A 26,519-nucleotide genomic window follows, 5' to 3' on the forward strand; every position below is an offset into this window, starting at 1 on the left:
GAAATAAATATTTATAAATGACTGTATTCTATAAATGCCTGCAATCTTATGTGGCAAAAACCTGTGATTCATTTAATCTCAAGCTAAAGAGAACATAAAGATTTCTGTGAGGTTCTTTGAAGTGAATGAATCATTAAGAAAAGAATGTGTCATTTAGCCAATTTTAAACTTAGTGATGTTGTTACATAGAATGTCTTATCTTTAGATCATAATGTCAAAACATTTTTTAACATTGATTTTAATGGACACTTCAAAATCTTTTTCAAAATTGTTACACACACAGTCGCCTAAAACTTGAACAGCTTGACTAGACTCCTCAAAGTACTCTAAAAAATACAGTAAATTAGGAAAAAAGTAAACCCAAAGAATAAAAAAATAGCAAATAAAATCTGTGTTAAAAAATTAACTAAAACTCTATGTCAGTTATCTACAACGAAAGACATTTTCAAAAACAAATCTTTAAACTTATTTTAATTTCTAAATATAAAACTAAATTCATCCATATCAAGATTTCCTTTGATTTCCATTACTCCATCAGAGGTATTCTTCTTCCAGTCTTTGTATACACACTGTCTTCAACAGTAGTTTTGTTTGCCATTTTCTCATTACCCGTAGAAATGGGTGAGTGTATTTTCAGTATAACAAATCTATCCATGAATACAAACGACACTTTGTCCTGTAAGATTTGGAAGTGCTTATTCTATATATATCATATTAGTGACATTTTTCTTCTCAGATTAACAGGTGTTTTTTTTTTTGTTTTTTTTTTTTTTTTTTTTAATTAAAGATAAGTTTTATCTGGAAGATAGGCAAAGCAATGGCTGGAAGACACAAGACTTTGTCCTGACGGAGCAACTCCCATCTTTTAAATCCAGATCTGCATCTTGAACATTTATAAATTTCATGATAGATACAAAACCACTTTCATATTCTTATTGTACATAAAACTCATCAGAAGAAAAACTAGTCCAAGAAAGAAGAGAGGGAGGGTTCACAACAAGAGAGCTTTCAATTGGCATTATTATGAGACCAGGACTCTTGGTCATTGCACAGTGTACCAGCTAGTGGTTTAGATGTAACCTTATTAAAATTCCTTTAACTGTTAAGAATGAAAAATAGGCAGTTAATTTCTTTGCACAGAGGTCTTTGTTTTCAGTGTGATTTCATCTCAAACATAGACCTAAAGCCTCAAAGTAGTAATCTCCCAATTAACTTTTGTCTGTTATGAAAGAAACTTACTGCAATATTCCAAATAACAATTGCATTAATAATGTATAGAGAATGATGTTTCTGAAGAACTTACAAAACTTTTTTTTTTTTTTGTAATTAAAGAAATGCACAGTTTCAAAGCAAGATGTATGTATTTACTTTGCTATCTGAATTGTTCCATCACTATGGATGCACTGATGTAACAGCTCTTTCTCCTTATTCATTTACTAGTATTGTTTTCTAATAGTATGCATTCAGAACACAGAGAAGATATGCAATGCAAAAAATCCAATTATTCAAAAGACAGTAAGCCTCCTAAGTTTATATCACATATGCTAAATGTTGCATCATGAGTACAGAAAGGGAACCCTATCTCTCATGCCTCCTTTCCTCATTTCATGCTACTTCAATTATTGTACCAATTACATTTATAGAAGATAATAAGAGATGATGTAGTGGGTTGACCCTGGTTGGACATCAGGCACTCATCCACCTCTCTCTCACTCCTCTCCACAGCTGGATAGGGGAGAGAAAATAACAAAAATTTCACAAGTTGAGATAAGGACCAGGAGAAATCATTCATCAAATATCATCACAGACAAAACACGCTCAAATTAGAGCTATGGAGTGAATTTATTGCTTACAAAATAAGAACAGGATAATAAGAAGTAAAGACATTAAAAACACCTTCCCCCCAACCTCTCCCTCCTTCCCAGCTCTACCTCTTCCCCCATTAGCTCAGAGAGACAGGGAATGGGGGTTTTGGTCAATTCATCACCTGTTGCTCCTGCCGCTGCTCAGAGAGGAATAGTTGCCTTGCTCCAGTGTGGGATTCCTCCCACAGGAGAGAGTCCTCCATGGACTTCTCCTATGGGAGTCCATCTCAGAGCAACTACTCTCTGCAACCTCCTGCAGAGTGAGTCTATTCTCAATTCTCTGCAGTGGGGTCACACTTTAGAGTAAAGCTCTTTAAGGACAGGCTTCTCCAGCATGAACCCTCCATGGAGTCACAAGTCCTACCAGAAAACCACTCCAGCTTGGGCTTCTATCTCCCCATGCCTGCAAGTCCCTGCCAGGAGCCTTTTTCAGTACGGGCCTCCCACAGGATCACAGCCTCCTCTCGGGCACCCACCTTCTCTGGCATGGGTTTCCTCCATGACCTGCAGATGGATCTCTGCATCCCCATGGTCCTCCATGGGCTGCAGGAGCACAGCTGCTTCACCATGGTCTGCACCAGGGGCTGCAGGGGACAGCAGCCTGGAAGGGGAAATCTCTGCTCTGGAACCTGGAGCATCTCCCGTCCTTCCTTCACCAACCTTGCTGTCTGCAGAGTTGTTCCTCTTGCACATTCTTACTCTGATCTTCTCTGGCCAAGATTACATCTGCTCAATAACATTTTTTTCTTCTTAAATGTGTTATCACAGCAGAGTTACTGTCTTTTTCATTTGGCCCAGCCTTGTCCAGTAGGACATCCATCTTGGAGCTGACAGGGTTCTGCAGGTCATGGTGGAAGCTTTAGGTAACTTCACATAGAACCCACCCTATAGCCCCCCAGCTATGAAAATCTGGCCAGACAAACTCAATGCAGATACTAACTTAACCCTAAACTCTCCAGACTTCTTCATATTCACTGAGGAGCTGCAGTCAGTTCAGTGAAACAACATGCAAAAAAAAAATGGTTGTAGAAAAAAAATAATTAGGATTTGTTTTAATTCTCTTTTGTGATTTCAGTCACCAGTGACAATAAAGGACATAACTGGTCTTCCCAGTTTGTAGCAGTTTTTCACTAACATATACTCCTTGCTAATATTGAAAAGCAGCTAGTAGAAAATTTTCTTCATAAAGGTTGAAGAGAATTAAGATATGAAACTAACACGAATAAGAACACAAATTAGAAGACATCCCACTTTAAGGAAAACTGAGATATCCAAAATTTTCAAAACCAGCAGGAACTTACAATTAAAAACACTTTCATTTTTGGTGCTATTAAAAGCAAATCTTAGCATTGCTTTTATTTATCTATTTATTTATTAGTCTGTTTAGCCTAATTATGCCCATTAGAAAAGTCTGTATGGTTCTTAATTATAATTGGTTTCAGCAAATTTAATCAGTGGGATATTATCTGATATCTATAATAGCCATGTTCATTCTAATCACATTAGCCTATGTTAGCTGCTCCATGTTCCAAAACAGAAGTTAGTGGAATTCATTTTGTTTATATAGTAGGCTGCAGATGTATGCTGATATATGCCTCTTTTTTTTCTCAAACCCTTTCTTTATTTCTCATTACCAATGAAAACACACAGGGAACAAATATTTTTTCTTTACCAAATACAATTAATAAATCATTTTAGTTGGTTTTATTACACTAATTACTAGATATTGTATCCAAAAGTTTAAACCATCATTCTCTCAGAATTTTTTTGACATATATGCTTTGGACAAAATATTGATTTTAAATTTGTATAGCAGTTAACCAACTAGCATGTCAGTCTCAAATGGGGATTGTAGATGCAAAGGTAGTGTAATAATTTACAGTCATATACTCTCAGTCAGAAAAATAGAATATATAAATACACATATATACTCTCAGTCAGAAAAATAGAATATATACATACACATATCTGCAGAAGGTACACAGTTGGAGAAATTATCCATATTAAAATTTATACCCTGTTCTTCATCTATTTATTAACAGAAATTAAAGACCATGAATGTTAGGTAAGCTTTTCTAGTAAGAAACATTTTAAAACTTCTGATTTGGGGTCCATAGTATTTTTATTTTATTGAGTAGCAATAAAAGTTAGCATTACTGATGATGAATACTAACACCATGAGATTGACTTGTCTACATTCTGTCTTTTATTTAATCATTCCCAATCCTCACTGCTAATGTTAAATTTGTTTTAACAAATGTTTTGCATGAATTCTGATAATAATAGTTCTAAAAACAGTGTATGACTGGTGATTTTTATTGCATCTGTTTATTTATCATCATGCTGTTATCATAATACTTGTGCTTATTCTCACATTGTGTGAATTATTCCAAGAATTCTACAACTTTTTCATGATTCTGACACTGATTTAGCTATTATTTTAGCTTTAGGAAGAGGTAAAAGCCTTTAATCATTGTGCTTCTTAAAAGCATGAGATTTACATTTGTATCTATTTTCAATTTCTCTTGGGGTTTGTAGGTGGTGTTCTCAGTCAAAGGCAAAGAATTACCTGACAGTGACTACACCCAAATCATACTTCTTCCTCAAGATAAAAAAACATCACATGCTTTTGTGTGATTTTTAGGCAATTCAGTAAAGAAGCTGGTAGGAACCCTTGGCAGACTGGCTCTGGACATCACCTTACCTTGAAAAAATAAAAAGAAGTTGAATGGACAATCAATGCCTTTCAATGAACCCGAGAGCCTTTAGGTCATTGCATTTGAGGTTGACTGAAATTACACATTGGCTTTTTATTAAATTTTTAAAATGTGCCTGCAGGACTGAGAGATTTTTATGGCCAGTGTGAATGGGAAGAGGATGACAAGAGCAGTGGTACAAAAGAATTTGCTGTCAGGAGGTGTCCTGCAACATCAAGAAGTTCAGTACATAAAAGGGACTTGTCTGCTGAGTTGAAGAAACTTGTAGGACCTTTGAATTTCTAATAGGGCATTAGAACTGGATGGCTAAGAGCAGATAATTTTGCTATAAACATGAACTTCAAAAGATGTCTTTCAGTCCATTAGTGTCAGAAGAAAATACGAAAAGACCAATTTCTGCAATTTTTGTACATTAAACAATTTTAAATAATGTAGGAGTGTTGCTTGTGACACAGCCAGAGTTAATCTATGTAGTTGTGGGTTTCTAAAACAGACTTTAGCAGCCCAGTTTAAATTAAGTAACATTAGAGACTTACAAAAGTCAGGTCAAAAGACTCTTTTTATGTGTTAGAAAGTCAATCACTCTCAAAAGTAAAGAAGTTAAAATTAAAGTTCTGTTTATAACATTAATTTGATCCCTCCATGTACATATGATCTGTAATGAGATCCCCTCATATGCTTTTCTTAGAAGCTGTCAGCATCATTTTGTATATGGAACCAGCCGTGCTTACTTAGAATGCAACAACTCAATAACTTCCTTTCTTTTCCCCGATAAACATATTCCTTATTTATGGCACAATATTCAAAGCAGATTCAGAAAACAGGAATAATTCCTACTGGAATTTTTCCATGTCCCCTTTACTATAATATGCAACATTAAACACTAATGAATGCATGGTAATGGCATCCTGAGATAAGTACACTTTACTCTCTCCAATGTGCATGCAAGAAACAAAGGCCCAGATATATTATCCTCTGCTTTAGAATTTATTTTGAGAGACATGATCTGATTTTTCATATTTAAAAAATCCAAACCACTGAGCTGCATTCTAACAGCTTAGAGGAAAAAAAAAAGACACTTAAATACAAGCTTTGGCTATGCCTTTTGGCAACAAGGGTTGTGAAGAATGGACTGGTCTCTGGAATCTGAAATAGCATTAATTTCACATGTACATAAAAGTGCAGATCTAATCCACTGCTTGGAACTAATTTTAAAAGTCCAGCTCAGTGGAGCTTTGGTAACTGACTGTGATTACTAAATACAGGTCTTAAGTATCTTACAGGTCTGAAATATCTCAGGCAGCATGAGGTCTCAGCTCATGAGACATATCCCTGGAAGTCATAGGCTTGTCTGCATTGGCATCTGGAATCCAGGATGGATTTACAAGTGTATCTCAATGTCATTAGACACTTCATATAGAAGGCTGTGCCCCACCCTCACTCATACAGGGGAAAGCTGCAGAGCTGTTAGCTCTTCCTAACAACTGAATAATTGAATGGAGTATCTCTTCAGCAGGATGCAGATGACTGAAACTGTAAGTGTCCACTGATGAATGTGTGATGATGAGGTTTTCCTCTTTGGTCTGCTTTTGCTGTTTCAGGAGAACACATATCCCTTTGCATATCCTTTCTCATATCTGTCAGTCACTTGTAAGACTGCCAAATACCCTTCAGATTTTCAAATTGCACAGATATGCATGTATAGACATGTCAGTTGAGTCACCTTGTGAATGATAGTCTTCATACTGAGACAAGATAGCTAGCATGTATTTGGAATTTATACCTGGAGTGATTTTTGTGGATGTTTGAAGGTGGAGAACTTATTCCCTACAATAAACCTTAAAAAATGTGCTACATTGAAATAGAGATGGGTTGGTTTTTTTTGTTTGTTTTTTTTTGTTTTTTTTTCCCTTTAAGTTACCAATAAGTCATTGTTCAGTGTATTTCTCTCTCAAATTCCTTCCAGATTGCATCTCCCAGTTTCTGTGTTATTCTACACACACACACAGGTGCACTCTTTCAGCTTCTAAAGCTTATTCAAAATGTGTCAAAATCAAGTAAAATCTACTTGACACCACACTGACCTACTCTTAGCATATATTTTAACTTATTTTCCCATCTAAGCCTTGTTCCACTCAGCTATTCTCACCTTTTTTTCCAAGCTTTTTGCCTCAGGATACTCCCTTTTACTCTCTGTCCTGGGTCCATTACTGGATTCATGCACTTTCTTTCTGTCTTCTCCTGGATCTTCTTGGAGATTGAGACACATAGAGTCCGTCTTCAGTATTTTCTACCTTCAACATTGTGTTATCTCCTCTTCCCACTCTGAGAAAGTGTAGAAAATTTAATGAAATGACAAGTGCTAAGTGCTGAAAGCTGTGTTACCCTATTCCCTTTTGATGAATGAGAAAGAGCAAAATCAATAAAGAATATGGAAATTCTTTCCTTGTTCTCATTCCTAGATTCCTGTAGGCTGGTGTTTTCCAATTTTTACTTGCAGGCTGATATCTTTCCACAGGATAGATCTGACATGGAGCTTCTCAGGCAGAATGGCCCAAAATTAATATTTTTTTACATGATACATGTTATTCTCAAGTAAAATATTAATTATTTGATAAATACTGTCAGTTTTAATTTATTTCCAAATTGCATGCCAGAATCCCCAAGAGAAAGAGAATAAAGAAGAATCTGAAGGATGCCTTGACCAATGATTTTCAAAATGTCAGGAAATAATTATCTTACGTAAAAATGGTTTGGTTTTGCTCTTGTTGTGATTCTGCATAGGTAGTGGATTAAGTACAGAACTATTTATAAACAATTTTGCTTGGATAGAGTGCTTTGGAGCAGTTCAAAATGGATCCAAGGAGTAAACAGCCACCTGAGCAATTTAAACTGTCAGGAACTCAGCTTTTGTTCCTATTCTTTGGTCTTCATCTGTCACCATGTACCCATGTTCCAGAGTTACTTCTTCATCCCATCTGTTATAATAAAAAAGCATTTTGGCACCCATTCTTAGCTACATTACAATTAAAGAGGGGTAAAAAAGGAAAAGAAAAACTGAATCAAGCTTCCTAAATGTACAGCTTCCTTCAGTTTCCAACACATGGAAATCTATACTATTTGGCATAACAAAAGGTTTTGTGCATGGCTCCAATGGCTGGACTACAAACCAGAAATCACTCATAGGTCTGCTGGCAAACATGGCATTCCTCTCCACAGGTCTTGCATTCTCTCTAGCCCCTCAAACATCAGTAAATGCCTACTTTAGGTAACCGAACTCAAGAAAGTTTTGGCTCCCTGTTATGGGTGCCTCAAAATGGTGTCAAGGATATACAAGCATATGAATCTTTGTGAGTGATGAAAATTGTTTTCATTCAATTTCCACACAATTAATCCTTGAAAGATGAGGACAGAGCAGCCCTCTTCTGACATGCTTTTACATGTTCCTTGACATCTCCTGCAGGAAATTTTTATTTCATGAGGAAATTAAATCATTATAATCTAGTGAATGGAGGCAGTTTATCTCCCTTAACTTGCTGCTGAAATTTTAACCAGAGCTTACAGAAGCTAAATTTATCAATATTCAGGTTAAAGAGAGTCTGCAGACAAAATAATTTATATTGAAGATTGCTCCTAATGGGAGCACATCATTATCACTGAAAAATAAAGCAATAATAGACTACTGCAAAGTAAGCTACAAGGATGACAATAAGACACGCTTTAAAATAATAAACATTGTCTGTTATTTGCACCTTAGCAATTTAAATATTCATAAAAATACAGGAAGGAATTGAGTCAAGGGAGAAGGAATGGCTAGTGCTGGAAAGCATATGGAGATGTATCATATTGTATTGAGAGGCATCAGGGGATGCATTGTATTGAACAGTTATTGAGTTTATTGCCGTGCACTCTACCCAAACAGATATTTAACTGTTAAATTAATTAACCTTCATATACATGTTCTTCTACTTATTTACAGTGAATTAGATCTTTCATGGTAAATTCCAAATTCATGCTACTTGTGCATATTGCAAATGCTTACTTACACAGCAAATCATTTTGCTCTGTGACTCTTCATAAGCTGAGCCAAAATTTTCAGTCATTAAACTCCTTATTTTTAAATTCTGCTCGTTTTTTAACATATTTATCCTTTTTGCACCCTGCTTAGTTCTCTTTTCTTCTATCAGGATTTCCTGCCTTTACAGCCTTAAAAAACTAAAATCTAAAATTATGCTTATTAGAACATTATTAGTATTTAATAATTAAAATATAATCACAATCATTCATTGTAGCTAATATGGTGCCTTATTTCAGACACAACTACATAACTAATTTTCATATTTGCATTTCAGAAGAGTTATATAAATTAAAATATGTTCAAACACAGCATTATGCTACATGGTAAATGTGTGTTGCAGAGAGAAGTTTTTGGTTTTTCAAGTAAAAGTGTGACCATTTGGCTTGCAGAAAAAATTATTTTACCTGTAAAATTTTCCAGTATCTTATTTTGAGAAGTTTTAATTTGATTCTTATCAAAAATTAATGTTTTGATCCTAAAACATGAAAACTTCATGTAGATCAAAATAATTATACACTTTCTAAGGTTAAAATGAGTAGACTTAGATGTATAAAACAGACTTCTAAGGTTGTGTGTTCAAATAATAGGTGCAGTATTAAGACCAAAAAAACCCAAGTATCAACAAGGAAAAATAAATCTAAGTCACAAATAAAATATAATGGATGAGAATATAGAATTTGGATACTATAACAGCAATTATCATGCTCTAAACAAGAAACATCCACTGTCAGAATAATATTCTGTTTCCCCACCAGACATAAGTTCTTGTACAGAACATGAGAATACATTCAATAGTATATGTGGAGAAAATAGAGAAAAAAGAGAGATTCAATGATGATTCATCACAAGATTAACAAAAAATACAACAGTTTATAAACAAGCTGTTAATTTGACAATGCATTGGGTGCATATGTATCAAAGTAATATGAAACTAGAAAAAAAGGTGCTCTAAAATTTCCTTTTCTTTGTCTGGTTACTCTTAAATAAAAATGCAAATAACTTTGTGTCAGGGAGAGGTCACAAAATAATTCTGGTTATTTTCCCTCTTATTGAATTCCTTTAACATTTTGTTCTTACCAATAATTCAGACTTCAGATGAAAGACGTCAAATAACCCAATACAATTTTTTTTGTTTCTTATATTTTTAGCCCTTTTCCAATAGAGTGGAACTGGTGATTGCAATCTATTCAGAAATAAAAGGTACTTTAATGATTCACTGGCCAGGTAAGTTTAGCATGTATGAAATTCCATCAGTTTTGAATTGAATGCTTTGCAGCCCCAGTGAGTTGAGCAAAGCCTGGCAAGACTAACAGATTAATCTCCAGAGGAAACAGAGATCACTCAGTATCTCTGGTCTGCAGCCAAACTCAGGCGTAGGGTAGAATACATTCCACAAGCCAGCAGGCTTTTTAGCATGCATGGGAACCTGCGTGTCACACAGAGGTGTCAACAGATTTTTTGATATGTCAGGATGACAAAACATGAAGATTGAGTTTTCACATTATTAACAACTCCAGTGTTATGCATTATTTCACTGGTTTGATGGAAGTGAGCAGAGTGAGTGAGGCTTACAGAAAAGACACATGCACCTAAATATAATCCATGTATCCATGTGCCAAACTTTCCAGGTGACATACACCAGATCTGTTTCATTGTAGTATAAGGAATTCATTAACTGTTTCAGAAAAAAAAATGTATAGAAACTTCCATTTTTACTTTATTTCAGAGATGAAAACAGGAAAAAGTGAGCAGAAAATGAGACAACATGAAAGAAACAGGATCAAATCCTAGCAACTAAAATTTTTGCATCATTATTTAACCCTTGTTTTTACCAGTAACTCATAACCTGGACCTTAGAACTCAGATTTATATGCAATTATGATTTTAAACTCTTATTCTGCTGCCAACACAGGCTGCATATTAATTTCCAAAAAAACTGTGCTCAGCATTGTAATTTACAATAATGGAGATCATAGGACAACATCTTAACACTGTTTACTGCACAGTCACTACACAGTTTCCTTCCCTGGTGATGTTGAAAAGCCATCTAGACATGTTCCTATACAACCTGCTCTGGGTGATACAACTTGTGCAAGGAAGTTGAACCAAATGAACCAGATGTCCCTTCCAAACTTAACTATTCTTCGATTCTGTGAGAAGCACAGACAGGTAATATCTCCCATTTAAGCCTCTAGTTTCACGTTTGTTGATCTCAACCACCTTAACCAATTTTATAAGTGGCTGATGATTGACCAGAAATGTTGTATGGTGAATACCTCCTTGCAGAAATGTTATGATTTTTGAGCTTTTCACTTTTCTAAAATAGAACCAGGATGGACATTACATGTCTTTGTCTGCTTAGGACCAGCTCTACTTATTTATGTTATTTAACTGCAAATATCTTATCCAGAAAAGGGGAAAAAAAGAATATTTTTCACTATAGTAATCCAGTCATAAGCATACTTGCATAAGATGTAATTCTTTTCCAAAAGGATATTTCTTTAACAAAAACCCAAAGAGCCTCATTGTTACAGATCACAGTAGGAGACATTAGCCTCATATTCATTTATGAATGTTAAGGAATTATAATGGTCACAAGGACCTCTTTGTTTCCAAGTCAGTAGCAAAATCCAATTATTGATCATACTTGGTTGTCTGCAATGTTTACAGCAGACTGTATTCTTCTTTGAATAGTTGCTAATTTATGCAAATGGTAACTTGTGTTTGTAAGGGGAAAGATTATAATGGTTGAACATTCTTTAAGGGATTACTGGAACTCTGGAGTTTTAAAAAATGTTATGCTAGTATCATAGAATGGTTTGGATTGAAAGGGACCTTAAAGATCACCTGGTTCCACTCCCACTCCCTGCTGGTGATAGGGATGCATGTCACTAGACCAGCTTGCTCAGAGCTCCATCCAACCTGGCCTTAAACTCTTCCAAGGATGGGCCATCCACAACTTCTCTGGGCCACCTGTTCCAGTGTCTCACAGTAAAGATTTTTTTTTTTTTCCTAATATATAACCTAAATCTACTCTCTTTTGGTAGTATTAAGCCATTTCCCCTCACTCTGTCACTAAATGCCCTAGTAAATAGTCTCTTCATCTTCCTGCAGGCTCCCTTCAGGTATTGAAGACTGCAATATGGCCACTCTTAAACATTTTCTTTTCCAGGCTGAAAAAACCCAATTCTCCCAATACTCTTAATACAGAAGGTGTTCTATTCCTCTATTGAACTTGGTGGCCCCCTGAACTTGTTCCAACAGGTCTGTATTTTCATCATGATTTTTTGCGGAAAGTTTTACTTGTCATAGAAAAGTACTACTCAGAAGATGATAGCTCTATAAAAACTAGGTTTATATTGCACCAGAAGGAGTTTTGCAGTCACAGCAATTCTAATCTGGTGCAAAAAATATGGGTTTTATTCTCAACAGTCTATAGGCATTTTGGAGAGGTACGAAAACCTGCAGACTATTGAATGTTTAGGACACCAAATGCTTGTGATGATAGTTGTGCCCCCATAAATATGTTTTCAAAAACTGTGTGTTATATAGCAGAGTTTTCAGAAAATACTAGCCAGAAACCTGGTAAAATGATTTCAATATCTACAGCACAATCATTTAGATAGTGTTTCAATTCCTTCACAATTTTGAAATGTATGTTTTGATTATGTCGTATATTCTCCAAATACTAGTGACAAACAATAATATTGAAGTTTATAAGTGCTACTTATAAGTTCTCTCCTCATAGAAGAACAAATTTAATTTGTTTTCTATTTTTATTGCTCTAATTTCATTTTTATGTTATTCTATTTTCAGACAGTTATTTAATTCTGAAGTTGAGAGATTATTGCCAAATTCAGAATCTAAGTGAAAAATATAGTCTTAACCTAAAGCATGGCAGCTTATTCTCATATTCTTGTAAATTTATTTTCTGGCTGATGTCTTCCCTTGAGCATTAAATTACCTGAAGAAAAGCATAATTGTTATGGGACCTTGTAATAAAGTCAGAAATGGTCATACTCAACCTAACCTTGCAGTATTCTATTTGTATTTGTATTTCATTCAAAAGTTGAGTATTTAGTATATCTCAGGAGGTAATTGTTGAAATTTTGCAGCAAGCTGTAGAGGTTTCTATTGGGGTGACAAAAAGATGCACTGTTAACTTTGCACCAATTGGTTAGTATGCACAGAAGTAGTCACTGCAGATGAAGTGTTTCAGAGATGAACTTTTCAAGTGGCACAGTGTCCATTAGAATGGGTCACAAAAAAGAGAAAAACTTTGAATCCTGTGTCCAGTTTTGGGCCCCTCACTAGTGGAAAGACATTGAGGTGCTGGTGTGTGTCCAGAGAAAACCAAGAAAGTGGTGAAGGTGCTGGAGCAGCTGAGGGAGCTGGGGGTGTTTGGCCTGGTAAAAAAGAGGGTTTAAAAAGGAACTTCTCACTCTCTACAACAACCTGAAACCAAGTTGCAGCAAGAAGGGGGTCAGTATCTTCTCCCAGGTAAAAAGAATCCAGGTGAGTAAAAATGTCCTTAGGTTGTGTCAGGGGAGGTTTAGATTGTATATTAGGAAAAATTTCTTTGCAGAAAGGGTTGTCAAGCATTGGCACAGGCTTTTCAGGGAAGTGGAGTCATCATAGCTGGAAGAGCTCAAAAAATTTGTGAGTGTGGCACTCAGGGACATGACTTAGTGGTGAACGTGATAGAGCTGGATTAAGGTTTGGAACTGATGATCTTATGCTGGTTTTCAACCTAAACAATTCTATGATTCTACTGTTACTATAACTTGTTTGGCTTCAAAGAAGCTATAATTTCTCTTGTGTTTTCTGAATTGTTTCCCAGGTACATTACTGGTGTCAAGGCACCATGAGGGCCATTGGCTCCCTGGTGCTGGAACTTCAGGGCTGTTGGGATCAACCTTATCCCTGTAAGGGCAGGACCCATCCACCAGGGTCTGTCCCAGTGTGATAGTGGTCACAAGGGTCATCAGGGGGAGAGAGAGACGAGAATGTTGACCTCATGTTCAGAAGGCTTGATTTATTTTATGATATACATATTACATTATTACTATACTAAAAAGAATAGAAGTAAAGTTCTCAGAAGCTAGCTAAGCTAAGAATAGAAAAGAATGAATAAAAAAGATCTGTATCCCAGCAGAAAGCAAGAACAGCTCTTCCGTGAGTGGTCAGAAAATCCAAACAACCACCTGAGACCAGTACCAGATCCATGTATTGCATTCCGCAGCAGCAGATAACCATTGTTTACATTTTGTTGCTGAGGCCACAGCTTCTCAGAAGGGAGAAAAATCCCAAGGAAGGATTTTTCACAAAAGATGTCTGTAACAGTCCAGCCCTTCCCAGCAGCAGGACAGCTGTGAGGCAATGGAGCAGCCCCACCTTTGGGCACCTGGCACAGCCCAGGGGATGTGTGAAGGTGGGGCTGGGATCTGCAGGAGAGCCTGGCTCAACTAGGCACAACAGGGCAGAGGGAAGCTGGAGACAGCCCTGTTGTGGCATTGCTGGGGCAGGGCTGATATTTCTGGGGGGGTTACATGGGACACTAGGCTTTGGGCAGGGTGGAGGGAGATGCAAGGGGTTTGGAGGGGCAGCCAGGCCTGATGCTGCCTCCAGGGCCTTGACACAGAAAATTCTGTGTTAAACACTGACTAGGCTTTCATTTCCTCAAGGAAACACAAGTGACAATTTTATATTTTAAAAAGCTGGAGCTTTTGAAAAGTGAAGTTAAAGAATCTTTTTTCCAAGTTACAATTTTAAAATAATCATCTATTTTAACTTCATATCCTATTATTATGATCAGATTTTATGTTACATTAAGAATACTTTCGATGCAAGCACAGTGATCAGTTCTTTTTAAACAGTGTTTGTGCTTCTCAATTTCAGGTGTGAGGAAAGAGATGGTCTTGTCAGGAGACAGAAAATTTCCATTGGTGACAAATTTAATGCATGCACTGAAAAATTTTGATATACACACAAATTATCTCACATTAAGAATGAAAAATAACATATGTTTTGTTTGCTGTGTTTTCTCTTGTGCCAAAACTGTGTTTTGCTGGAAGGTGCAACTCAGCCAGAGGGAGTGAGGTCATGCACTTGCTAACTGCTGGCTGTCATATATTGGATCAATACACAGTTTTTTGGAGCAGCAGCCCTCTCCTGAGGGAAGGAAGCAGAATGGGAGGACTCAGAAGTCTCCACACCAAGAAGGGAAGCAGACACACTATAAAGAGACAGAGCCAATACACAGGCAGTTTCCAGAGGTCTCCAGTGCACTGCTTGGAATTATTCATTACTCAGCAAGACACTAAACATTGCTGTACGCAGAGTAAGAGTGAGGTGAAAGAAAAGACCTACCTCTGAGATAAAACAGTGAGCAGTGAGGACTTCTAATACTCTTTTCATTTTGATTTGATCTGACCAACTTGATCTGAGCTTCTGTTCCACAGAAGTCATTGTATTGTAGTACATCCTTAAAAAAAAATGTAATGTCAGCAGTTCAGAGGCCTTTCAGTATTTTTAGTATCATGACTTTAAAGAAAAGGTATTGATATACACAGTTTAATTACACAGTCAGGATTCCTGAATTTATCTATGCATCCAAAAGGAATGTTGGGGAATCGCTTGAAAGTATGATTGATTCTGTTAAGTAGAAATCAATAAGACAATCATTAGTCCCACACTCAGAAAGATAAGATTTATTAGTATCCTTTTGGGCTCAATGAATGTTTTTTGATATGTATAAATTAAATCCTTCATCCATATTTTTCAGGACGTATTATTTAAGTACAAGGTAATTGGACCTACAGATGGATCTGCCTGAGGACATTACCAGATTATAAATACTTAATTTTAATATTAAAGCTCTGGTAGAATTTTCTGCCTTCTAATTAATTAAAAATAAAGTACAACTGAACAAGAGAGAGAGAAAGAGAAAGAACTACTTAAGAAATGTTATTATGACATCCCATCAAAACAGAATTCTTTACAAGCTCATTTTCTTTAACATATCCTTTTTCAAAATGTATCAGAATTGTTAGGTAATATTCCCCATTTGCTTCACTATATTCTTGCAAAATATTTCATAATATTTAAAAGAAAATAATCAAAACTTGCCTTACTGATTTCCTTTTAGATAATGGAGAGATTGCAAGTTGTATAGACCTCTCAAGAACAATGTTAATAAATGTAAAAAAGGTTAAATATCTGGCAGAACAGGGACTTGCAATTAAGTGTTGCAGATTATGTTTAAAATAACATTTGTTCTACATGTAATGTGAGCCAAGAGACTGACTAAAAATTGATTTCTAGATTATACTCTATTCCCAGAAAATTAAAACAATAATCTTTCCCTTGAGTGTTTAGAGGAACTGTATTGAAGAGAAGATTTTTAACATCTCTTTTAGATTTTTTTCTTTGTAATATTATCGTTTGTGATTACTAGACAGAAGTATAAATTTTGAGTTTACAGGGCAATCGCATTAGTTCCAGACATCTAGTATATGAAGATTTATCTAAGTATGGAAGTGAATAAATTCCAGAGAGATTGACACCACTTTTTTTATCCAACCATCAAGATAATCACAAATGAAACCTGGACACAGAATCCTTCACCTGGAAATTCCAAGTCAATCATTTCATGAATGGTGGCTATAAACTTGTATCCTGGTATCTGGTTACTGTCAAATTGTCTTGACTTAGATGCTTCAGTTGAATCAGACCAAACCGTAAGAAAAGGATTCTATGATTACAGTATGTGCTTTCAGTAGCATTTGTATTTCATTAAAGGTGACATTACCACCCAAGTTCCAAAACGTATGTCATTTATTAAAGTGACTTTATATCCTGATGTATTGGGTTTGCGTGGCTTTGGGTTTTGGTAACGGGGCAGTTACAGGGATGGCTCCCATGAGAAATTACTAGAAGCTTCCTCAGTGTCCAGCAGAGCCAATCCCTGGTGGTTCCATAGACAGAAATGTCAATTAGAAATGGTGGCAATACCTCTGTGATAACACATTTTAGAAGAAATCTAAACAAAGAGTGATTGTGCAGTTGTAATTGTGACTAGAGAAGAGCAGAGAGAGAACATGGGAAAAGAACAACCATGCAGGCACAAAGGTCAGTGGAAAAAGGGGGAAAGGAGGTGCCCCAGCCCCTGGAGCTGAGATCCCTCTGCAGCTCGTGGTGCAGACCATGGTGAAGCAGCTGTGCCCCTGCAGGCAGAGGAGGTCCGTGGGGATGCAGAGATTCACCCCCAGCCCATGGAGGAGGAGTTGACGATGGAGCAACTGGATACCTGGAGGAGGTTGTGAGCCACAGGAGAGAGGGGATCTGCTCCCCTAATGGAGCAGCCTGTCCTTGAAAGACTGCACCCTATGGAAGAGTGATCCACACCACAGCAGTTTGTGGAGAGCTGTAGCTCTTGAGATGGATCCAAGGCTGGAGAAGTTAATGGAGACCTGTCTTCCATGGGAGGGACCAAATGGCAGCAGGGGAATGACTTGTCTGCCTGAGCAGAAGGAAAAACCACGGGTGATGAACTGAGCATAACCCCAATCCCTGCACCACTGGGGGAGGAGAGAGCTGGGAAGGAAGGGGGGGAGGAAGGGTGTTTTTTAAGCACTTATTTTACTTATTATCCTGATGTCATTATGTTATTGATAAATTCAACTCATCCCTCTAAACTGAGCCTGTTTTGCCTGTGACAACATTTGATAAGTGGATTCTCCCAACCTTATCTCAACCTTTTTTCTCCTCTGTCCAGCTGCAGAGAGGAGAGCGTGAGTAGCTTTTGTGGGTATCTGGCATGCAGCACATTTTCTATTTCCATATACCATAATTTTTCCTTTTTTTTTTTTGTAGTTGCTGATTTTATTGAAACTTATGGGCTGTTTTGAAATATTTGTTCCTAGATGATTATAAAGTTAGCATTAACATTAAGTGGCCCTAATGCTCTATTCTGTGAACATTTAATGGAACTGATTGAAGACTAGATAATTATTGATATTTTAGTCACTGTAAGACTAAAACATTCCTAAATTAAACACACTATTAAGTTTCTTCTTTTTTTTTTTTTTTGTATTCTCAACATGAATTAACTGACTTGAATTTTTATGGAAAAAAAACCCCATCATAACTGATATAACTCCATAGCATGAATTTTGTTCTGGGTTCCTATACAAGGTAGTAATTTTGCTTTGGTCAATACTTTACAAGGAGTATGACAGGCTTCTGCACTCCCTGTTTGAAAATTGGAGCCAAAATTCAGTAGAAGTGGGAAATATATTTTTTAGTTTTTTTTCCTTAGAAACTGTGTTAATACTGTACTGCCAGAGAGGAATGAGCTTTCTTTAGCCTTAAAATATGCTTATTTAAAACACATAGGACCATTCATGTAATGCCAGATAACTAGATAGAACATAGGTGCTATGAATATCCACTTACAGAACTTGAGAATCTTCTTGAATAATGTAAAGTTTGTGTTGCAAACAAACCCCCTCTCAGTCCCCCGTGAGCTGTGCATATCCTGCACACATCTTTGCAGCCACAAGGACTATCAGGGTATCCGACCACATTCTAGCAGACTATTGGCAAAATGCTTGATTTTGTACTGTTTTCCTCTTTTCTCTCTGCCTCTTTAATCCTTCATTTTTAGACTGAAAAAAAAAAAAGCTGTTGCACATGGAAGCAAGCATTGAGTGTAGAAGTGTCTATGATGATCTCAATAAATTCCTCAAATAGCTGACATTCAGCCTAGAGGTTTTACACCTTGTCTTTGTTCAAAAGAGGATTTCTTCATGTGTGAAAAAAGTGTTTTCTATAAAATATCCTGTCTACCTGTGAGAGGATACAGTCCATTATACTGCCTTTTCTTTAATGTGTGAATACCTTCTTCTTAAACTAATAAAAATAGCTTTTGTGGAATGCAAAATTAAAATCAAAATACTGTTTCTTTTACTATAGGGCTTACTATAAAAATGATTAGAACTGTTATTATGAACATTTTTTTACCACAAAACCAGGAAATTCTTTCTAACCCTTGATGTGAGCTCTTCAACATGAGGTTTCTGAGTTAGGCAAATATGACTTCATTCTCTTATCCTTAACTGATTCTTCTTCCCCATGCCTCTATCCTGACATTACAATTCAAGTCTCTTCCACTGAAGAAAAGCTGTGAAAATGAGAAAAAAATTGCGTTTAAAAAAATTACATTGTGATGATGAGCACTTTAATAATTGAGATATCACTAAATATCATACCACCTTTATGATGTCATGCAGGTGTTCAGAGTTCTTTGCCTCTGAGAGTTAGGCTGCCAAGTTAACTGATGATTAAGAAGAAGCACCACACAGCATCAGTAAAACAGTAAGTTTTGACTTACATCAGTAAGTTTGAAGATGTATTCAGTGTCTCTATTAGCCAGCCCTCTGCTGCTTTTGACTCATCACATTATCACAGTTCTCATCAGATCATATAATTGGAAAATTAACAAGGAAAGACACAGAACTTTAAATTTCTTGTTGCAAATTTTTGAATGCCTATTATTGGATATACATGTACATATATCTATATAAAGAGAATGTAATTCTCTTTTTTGGAGAGATACTTTTCATAGGATATGTCAGATGGACATATATTTTACTATTTTCTTTTTTTCTTCTTGCCTTCAAGTTACAAATGAGAATATAAATTTCACTCTGTGGATTTTCAGATCTAAATCTATGTTTGAGATCCTAATCTGTCTATACCATCCATAAAGATGTGGTCAATATACTTACTGGAGTCAAGGGCATGATTCTTCTTATTCTAAAGTAGATATCTAAACCAAGCTAAATGAACCAAAACCCAAAAGTTCCTCTTGCTTTTTTTTTCTTTTCTATAAAGGAAGTCAGCTCACTGTGGCTCTCATTTCCAGACATTCATTTTGTGATCATATAAAGCTGGTTTGCTACAAGCACTTTCACAATATTTGAATAGTAAGCTTACATGAATTAAACCATGCTTCTGATTTTTTCCATTCACTGTTCTGGTGTATTCCTTTCTAACTTTTTACTTTATTAGGTAATAGCTGAGGAATGAGATAGAGAGAAGATTAATGTACCAAAAATGAGAGTAGTCAAAGCTGTAGACAGAGAAATATATGTAGATTTGTCATATGGCCTACTTAATAAAAAGAAAATTATCTAAATCATAAGCCTTAAGACTGACATTCTTAATGCTAGAGTTAGAAACTTGTAAAAAGACTTAATAAAAAAAAAAACAGAGAGACACTCCAGACAAAACAATCCTTTAAAGCTGTCAACACAAGCCAAAAAGGGAAATCACTGCAGGTACATAAACATGCCAGTAGAAACCTTGGAGATTTTTCTCATTTGGGGTTCTGTCTAGTAAGAATCTGTGTTCCACATGGCAAACACCCACACAGCCAATGTGATACCTCTTCCTTGACTTGCTTGAAAGATCCTTCTATTGAAGAAAAAGATCCAGTTAAAGCTAGTCATAGAAATTTTATTACTACACATTTCTTACTATAAACTTAATATAACTTCATAAACCAAGCACTGCTTAATTCTCTCTTGTATCATTGGTTTCAAGATAATGGGCAAAAAGGTGTTTCAAGCAGAACATAATAAACCTGAAGTAGTTCACTTAAACTATCATTTTACCTAAATATTAAAATATGCTTATTTGGGTTGTTTGGGGTTTTTTTTCTGAAATGTATAGAAGCGAGATAATTATCTGTAGGGGTTGCTACATTTATATCCAGCTATCAGATATCAGGAAATGGCTTCCTCTCATAACATATTACATCACCATGAATTATTAGTCATTGCTAATAAAATATTGATCTTGTGTCTATAAAGTGTTTTCTAGAGACTGGATATAGGTCATCTCAAAAAAATACTAGTGCTCTGGCATTATTTTTAGCTACCTTCCCCTACCATATTTCAATCAATCACCCTGATTAGCTGTGCCAAATGTTCCAAAATACAAAATAAGAGTGTAGAAATAGAAATGCCCTGTCTGGTCCAACTTGACAGATCAAATGATTTAGAAATAATTATATTAGTGATGACAGCAGCCTTTGGCAAACTGAAAATGAAAACAAAAAAAAAAAAACACCAAAAAACAAAAAAGGAAAATGGGAGAAAATGAAAGGTGTCCTTGAAGTCCATTTCTGCTCACACTTTGAAGAAATTCTCTGTTCAGCTGGGTGAAATGCCCTTTTTCAGTAGCACATAAAATAGCTTTTGATGAGCCGCAGATCTTCCATTTTGTTATTATTTTCCATCTTATTAAATTAAGACTTTATAGCAGCAATAATAATTTTACATAAAAATGCCTAGAGCCAAGCTGCCAAAACTTTTGCTATGGTCTTGCAATCACAGTTGCTTAGCCATAATTGACCTATTACTTGAGGAACAAAGGAGATCACTTGCTGAATCATACAGATACTATACAATTTGCATAAAGATGAGAAAATGTTCTTGAGTTTATGGAATATTGAATAACTTTTCTAAAGACTGTTTAGTTTTCCCTGATATTAGAAAATTACTGTTTCCTTTCCTCAGGTTTTACTATTGAACACAAGGTATTTTTTGCTAACTGAATAATACTTAGGTAATAATAATAATGTCTTAGCTATAGAGAACTAAAATAGAAAGTCAGGCTACAAAATACTCAAGCTCTGAGATGCCCTTTTTTTTCTCAGAGTAATGTATTCCATCTACGTGCAAGATCAAATGATAAATTTCTTCCCCATGCTTAACCAAACATCTCATCACAAATCTATTTTACATCATATAGACAACCACAATAAATTAAAATGAGTCTATTAAAAATATCAGTTACGTGTTAAAAATACTTTTTGCTTGTTTTTACTTACCATTCTTGAGTGCCTGACACAAAACTGTTACATAATTGTGAGTGGGCAATTGTCCTTGCCTGTTCTGTGAATTAGATATGCATAGCATTTTTAATCCTTTTTCCATAAAATATATTCACAATTATGTCCTTTAAGTCTCTCAGCATACCATGTAGACTGCGTTTCTATGTCAGGCTGAACCTTTTCTCAAGTCAAGTGAAAATGTCTAACAGGAACTTGAAATCAGCCTTTATGGTTCTCTCCACTTGAGTTTGGAGCCCCATTATTTTTTCAGAACAGATGACACTTTTTACCCTGTTCATCTCATATTTTCTAATAAAAAAGATATAAATCAAGTGATACAAACACCATAAAACTGAAGATGGTGGGTTTAATACTCTGTTCATTTCAACAGCTGATGCTATTTTTAAGAGAACCCTCCCAGAAGTAGAAAAATGTTAAAAAGCCTTTGGTTAGCTTCAAAGGTTTTGGGTAGCCTGTAGAAATTTTCAGTACACAAAAAAAAAAAAAAAAAAAAAAAGTGTTGAGGAATATGTTTTATAGTTTAATGTAATTCTGCCAGACTCTACCTGAATTACTGTCAGGATTTTATTCCCAGAATTTAAAATGAACCAACATTTCAGCAGACTTAGAGGGCTCTAAAAAGCATACTTCACAAAATGAGATAGGAAAAAATTTTACTTCCTAAGAAGATTGCAAAAATAAATTTAAAAAAAAAAGATAATGCAACAGATTTAATATTAAGAATTCAGAAAATATTATAACAAATGTTGAAGAATGGTCAAAAAGAAGAGGAAATTTATATATTATATTAATTGCTCAGGACCAGGGGGAACAAAACACAAAATACTTGTATTAGACAGCATGAATTCCAATTGTTTCCATTTAATTATTCTTAGAATAAAAAAAATTCTTTCTCAAAAAACTGGCATTGATTTTTATGTGTTTAATGCAATGCAGTGTATTCAGTGACTAAGGAAAACAAACAAATTAATGTCCACATAAGCAGAATAAATGAAATATAATGGAACAATATAAAGAGTATATTTTGGCCCACAAACCCTTCCCATCTTTTTTGCCTTCCATTTCATAATATTATCAGCTGTTCTCTAGACCACCAATTTCTTTTTTTATCTGGGCCAGTAAGCCTCTCACCCAAATAGCAACTGAGTATATCAGAAGTGAAATACATCAATTTCGGAGGTGTTGTTTTTCACTCTTACTAAAATAAATGAGGCTTTCAGATTGAAAACCTGTTGGATGTCTGATGGAACAGTGTCTCTTATGGGCATTAACAAAGACAATTATGCTTCCAAAGCCAAAATTTCTTTGAAAATCTGATTTCCAGAACATAAAAATGATCCATAAATTCTCATAGAATCTAAATATATACAGCAATAATTATGAAATTAAGAAACTTTAAAAATGAAAAATACATAGGGCTGTCAAAAGATAAACACAACCAATAAATTTGAAATAGGCCAGATTTGACCAGGAAAGCAGGAACCAAAACGTTGCCATCTTATTGCAAAGCTCCCATACCTTCAGCTTCCTATGACACTCCTTGCAGTACTAACTCCTTCTTCCTCACAGCACAACCAACAAACGCCAACCCTCTGCCCACCCAGCTACACCACGTTTCTGTAGCACTCGTCTCCTTATTGGACGCAGCTGTGGCCTGTTAAGGGCAGGTCTGTTCCTAATCTTTGGTGATTAGTGCAGCTGCAACTCCTCAGGGGTGAGATTGCCTTCTGCACAATTTCTTACATTCTATCCCTCCACATCAAAATATGGAAATATTCCTTTTTTTTTTTTTTCTTAATTTGATTATTTTGGAGTCATCTGGCCCAACCTCCCTGCTGAAGTAGGGTCATCCTAGAGCACATAGCACAGAATTTTGTCCAGATACTGCTTGAATATCTCCAATGAGGGAGACTCCTAAACCTCTCTGGACAATCTGTTCCAGTGCATGGTAGCTCACCCAGGACAATTCCACTCATATTTAGGTGGAACTTCTTGTGCATCAGTTTCTGCCCACTGCCACTTGTCCTATTGCTCATCAGCACTGAGAAGATCCTGGCTCCATGCCCTTGACACCCTCCCTTCAGATACTTACACACATTGATGATGTCCCTTCATAGCTGTCTCTTCTCGAGGCCAAACAGGACCAACTCCCTCAGCCTTTTGTTGTAAGAGAGATGCTCCAATCGATTGATCATCTTTGTTTCCATCTCCTATACCCATTCCAGGAACTCCATGCCTTTCTTGCGCTAAAAAGTCCAGAACTGGAAACAATATTACAGATGGGGATTTTCCAGGGCTGAGTAGAATGGCAGGATCACCGCCTTCAATCTGCTGGCAATGTAATAACTGTTTGAAATCCTTTTTTTTTTTCAATAGTTAATTTTTTCAACCCCTTCTTTTCTGTTTAATATTATTTTACATAGTCTTGAAAATGTGTTAATGAGAAGGCTTTTATATTTTCTACCAACAGACCTTTAAAATATTCAGCGTCATTGGTAGATCTGTTCATAGGAGTTGGAAAAAGAGGGTTGATATTATTAAATTCAAATGCAAATAAACACATTCAGGAAATACTTAGTCCTTCTACATAAGACTCTTTGTGTATGAGAACTATTATAAAATCTACCACCAGTGGTACTGAAATGTATGCCCAAACCACTTTGTAAACTTAGTCACCCTAAAAGAGAAAAAACTTTTGATATATTAAATACAAAAATAAAATAAAAGAAATATAAAAATATATTAAAAATTGTCTTATTGCCAATGCTACTGAAGTCAAGTGTAATCTACATCCAGTTTTGCTAGTTGTGGTTTGTTATATTGTTACCATTATTTCATTTTATTTGTAAGTCTTTTGTATTTATTATACTATACAGCAAAGGGTGACATAAAGTGTTATCAGGTGATGGTGCTTAGATATTGAGACATTTTTTTATTTTAATGACCTTTGAAAATCATCTGAAGAATGTATACTGATCTTCATGGTATGTTCCAGTGTGTAGTTATTCATTCACGTTAGCATTCATATTTCATAAGCACAGTTTTTGTTGAGAAGAATGATGCTTTATTTACATTTCCAGTCTTCCAAAGAGAGTGATTGTGCTTCTGTCAGCTTTTTATGTCAATTTTCTTCTCTGCATATTTTATGAAGATTTTTTTTTCCAGTGGATTTCCTTTTTCTCTTTTGAAATTGATTTAGAAAGGTTAAATGCTGCCTGACTCATTGAAAACAGGGCTATGTTCAATGTACTCAAATAATTACGAGAATTTCAGACATGCCCAATATCTGCCTTCAAACATCACTGAAATTCCAGCAAGAACTAGGCAGTTTAGAAAAGGTATAAAATTATAGAAAATTATCAAATATCAAATTTTAAGGATCTTTAATTCCTAAATGAAACTCATGAAATTTACCTTTACAAAGTCAGTACTACACTAATGTAACTCCATCTATATGCATCTATTTCAAATAATCTCTGCTTAACCAGCACCATTGAAAATATTTCTGTTTACCCACGGATTATGTTTCTTCAAATAGCAATATATGTTACAAAAACTGGAAAGTGAAAAATAATCTATAGTCAATACCTGTAGTTGTTAGATATCCTAAATATTAATAAAATCCAGGGAGATAAGCAATTAATGAATACATCTGTCAGTCTAAATTTTCAATAATTCATTTTGTGACTCTCTAAACACTGCCAAAATGGAGCTCATAACAACTTTTCTCATTTAGAATTCCTCCATTGTGACAGATGTTTAATCTGTAAAAGGTGATAAACCTATAGCCTATGAGGATTGTTCCTTAGAGCCAGTGTGGGGTAAGTGTGCTGTTCTCAGGATCTGGATCCATCATGAAAATGTATTCCATCTGCATTTGGGCATCCTCTCTCCTGGATAGAATGATAGGAAGAGGCAGGAGAAGAGGAAGATGTGTAAGACTAGGCACGTCAAGGCAAAGCAGAGAGGGGAAGGGAAGGAATAGGACAGGAAGGGAAGCAAAATGGAAATGAAGAGAAGGGTAAAAGTGGAAAAGGGAAGAAAAAAAAAAAACAGGAATGATGAAAAAGAAAAGGAAAAATTGAAGTGTGAGGAAAAGGGGAGAAAAAAAGATTAAAATGGTGACAGGAAAAAAGACAAAAACGAAAAAGGAAGGAGGGGGGCAAAAAGAATAAAAAAAAGAAAAAGAAAAAGAAAAAGAGAAAAGAGAAAAGAAAAAGAGAAAAGAAAAGAAAAGAAAAGAAAAGAAAAGAAAAGAAAAGAAAAGAAAAGAAAAGAAAAGAAAAGAAAAGAAAAGAAAAGAAAAGAAAAGAAAAGAAAAGAAAAGAAAAGAGAGAAGAGAAAAGAGAAAAGAGAAAGAGATTGCTCTGAGATTTCTTTAAAGTATCTGGAACATGGCCAAAACCACACAGAGATTGTAGACACAGCTTTAAACGGCTCTGTTCTAGTCTTTTCTTTCAGCCCTTTTCTCCCAGCAAATCATGACAAGAAAATAAACCTGAGTCAACATTTGCAATTGCTTCATTAATGAATAAACAGGTTACACAATAGACTACATTAGGGATTAATGACTCTTACTTGATTTGACTGTGTTCATGACTTTGAATCTCTTCCTTTGTCATAGTTGTCTGCACTACTCTATAAAGTTGTTTTGCATTATTTTTGTGTCTAGCATATCTAAAAAACCCAAATCTTCTGTCTGTTAAAAATTAAAGTATTAAATCAATACATTGTCTGCCTTTACCATTCTGCTAAGATGTAACTTTATATTTTAGTTCTGTGAAAGTACCTCCTTTATTATTTTCTTAAATGAACCTCTGAGGTCCTAACATTTTCTTTGCAGAATCTCCTTACTTTCACATATTAGGCCATCTACCTATACATTTAATGTTGAAATACATGTAGGAGGAAATAATGACCTACTAAACTAGATATAA

At 35.4% G+C, this 26,519-nt stretch overlaps 1 long non-coding RNA gene across 10 annotated transcripts; it reads right to left on the bottom strand.

The window, feature by feature from the left end:
• Positions 1-747: 747 nt before the first annotated feature.
• Positions 748-25,778, bottom strand: LOC113460039 (uncharacterized). Of its 10 annotated transcripts, none has more exons than XR_012579079.1 (4): positions 23,675-25,778; positions 18,710-20,138; positions 15,030-18,328; positions 748-6,907 (listed from the first exon to the last, which is right to left on the bottom strand). It is a non-coding gene; the product is annotated as an uncharacterized LOC113460039 (long non-coding RNA). The 10 variants fall into 10 exon arrangements; XR_012579080.1 differs by having other exon boundaries at positions 18,710-18,843; positions 20,027-25,778; XR_012579076.1 differs by having other exon boundaries at positions 18,710-18,843; positions 19,659-25,778.
• Positions 25,779-26,519: the final 741 nt, after the last annotated feature.

This window comes from Zonotrichia albicollis, chromosome 2 (assembly GCF_047830755.1).
Source record: "Zonotrichia albicollis isolate bZonAlb1 chromosome 2, bZonAlb1.hap1, whole genome shotgun sequence".
NCBI lineage: Eukaryota > Metazoa > Chordata > Aves > Passeriformes > Passerellidae > Zonotrichia > Zonotrichia albicollis.